Consider the following 2202-nt stretch of genomic DNA (forward strand, 5'->3'; position numbering starts at 1 on the left):
CATCCCCATCCGCTTGATCACACCGGCCCCAGGAAGCAGCCCAGCGGCGTGATCAAGTGCTGGGGATGGGAAGCCAGCCCAGGCGGTCTGAGTCCCCATCCCCAGCAAAATTCAAAATGGCATCAAAACAGCCTTTATGTTTTGATGCAATGGAACAGAACAGCTGTTTTGACTCAAAATGAAATTTGATACAAACACTGTTCCCTCGAACCTTCACAACTCAAGGCATAGCCCTACTACCTACACCCTGGTCTCCTACAAATTCTTTTCTGCACAACAGCACAGCTTGAACAGTCTTGGTTGAGAAAGAGGTGATAATTGAATAGCTTCTGTTCTTGTGGTCTGGGCATGCTCTTTGGATATGGGAGAAGTGGGTTTGAATCCACTTACATGTCCATGAAGGAGAATTAATCTAGTGGTCTTACATCTTTAGTAAGGGCTCTAACCACTAAATTATTGGATAAGATAGGTGCAGGGGTTCTACCTACTCCATATTTTTACAAGTAAGCAGAGATTGTTTCTTTATTTTGTATGAGTCCCATTCTGAGAAACACACACTGAGAATGATAGCTAGACATAGCCCCTTGGGTGACAGAAGTAGAGAAATGTTTAGTTTTCAGGCCTTAGGTATGAACTATCTACTTAGCTATTCAGCTCTGGACATAAATTACACATAGAATAGTATAATCAGTATGATCAGATACTGGTTCAAATCTGTAACACAACAGAAGTTCAGTGCACACTTTCAAAATGGCTGAAATCAGTTTAAGATAAACTGGAATGGATGTAGTATCAAACTTAACTGATTTAGGTTAAATTGGTTTCGTGAACTTCTATCCCAGATCCCCTCCAGATTCAAATTAACTCAAAGTCTCTGGGCATCCTAGGATGCTTTGCACCACCCCTGCAAACTCCCACTTGCAGAGTGGGTGGGCTAGCCTTAGCCCAAGCTGTCTGCTCCAGCCAAGCAGTGGCCTGGGCAACTGCAGACCTATATTCATCCCCATCAGAGGGAAACAAACAAACAAAAAAAACACAGTGCTTTTCTCTTTACTACTTCCTCCTGTGTGAGGGACACATTTTACATATTCCTCAATGCAATACAGGGCTCGTCTACACGTTCATTAATGCACCATAGTTACTGTGCATGAAGTTTAGTACTTGGATAACCAAGTACTAAATCAATGCACAGTAACTTGCACTACTGTGCAGTAGTGCCAGTGCATAAGTTTTTAGTGACACTTACTGTGCAGTAGGCTAATACTACTGCGCAGTAGCATATTAACATGGTTTTTGCTGGGCATGCTACTGTGCAGTGTCATTAGGCTACGGCGCAGTTCGTGTCTCATATAGATATGCCCACAGAGTATCAGAAAGGTCCCTCAGTGCAAACTATGTTTTATTCTTTAAGAGTTAATACTTTGGAAAATGCTGCTCCTCCTTCTCATCTTTCTGCACCATTGAACAGCAAGACTCTTTGTTCTAACCACCTGTTCTATTAATTTAACAAATGCCAAGGTTTGCAAAGCAATCAATCAAAACAGAGGAAAACAGAGAAGCTAGTGTTTTTTTTTTCCTTAAGGCTGTGCTAGCTTTTTTGTCTCTCATACCTACTGAGGAGCAGTGGCCCTTATTTTGGTTTGGTCTATATTGCCTTTTGCACCTAAGGGCAGGGAACATCTTCTGTTTTACACTGTGGGCTGTAGCCACTTCTGCCATTATGAAATTTGCTTCCATAGAAGAGGCTATTCAGCTTTATTCTGTGGTGAAGTGACTTAATAGTCCCTGCAGAAGTTCTTCACTTCCTACTTCCAGCACGAAGTGAAAACATAGCATACTCACTATGGTTTGGGTTGATAGGGTATACAGGATTTTTCAAATGTTGCACTACTATTTTCTTTGTTTTGAAAGGAAAACCCATTTCTTGGAACAAATTTCTATTACTCTAAAGACTGCATAAGCATGCAGGAAAGTAACATTGCATTCTGTGTAAAAGTACATACTTTCAATTTAACTGAAATATATTGTGGAGGTCCTGACTGGCTCAGGGGGTCATGCCCACTGTCTTGCTAAGATGTATGGCCTTCCCTAGACGACCTCTTTTGCAAGCATCCCTTCTCCTCTGCACACCAAAGTGGCACTAATACCAGGGCTTGGAGGTGGTTTCACAGTTTCATAGATTTAGGGTCGGAAGGGACCTAG

At 42.1% G+C, this 2202-nt stretch overlaps 1 protein-coding gene across 1 annotated transcript in view; it reads right to left on the reverse strand.

Moving 5' to 3' along the window:
- LOC109298975 (CUB and sushi domain-containing protein 3-like) overlaps positions 1-2202 on the reverse strand; it is a 290449-nt gene that overhangs the window by 24150 nt on the left and 264097 nt on the right. The window lies entirely within an intron of this gene.

The sequence above is a fragment of the Gavialis gangeticus genome, unplaced genomic scaffold (assembly GCF_001723915.1).
Source record: "Gavialis gangeticus isolate Ggan-Ray unplaced genomic scaffold, GavGan_comp1, whole genome shotgun sequence".
Lineage (NCBI taxonomy): Eukaryota > Metazoa > Chordata > Crocodylia > Gavialidae > Gavialis > Gavialis gangeticus.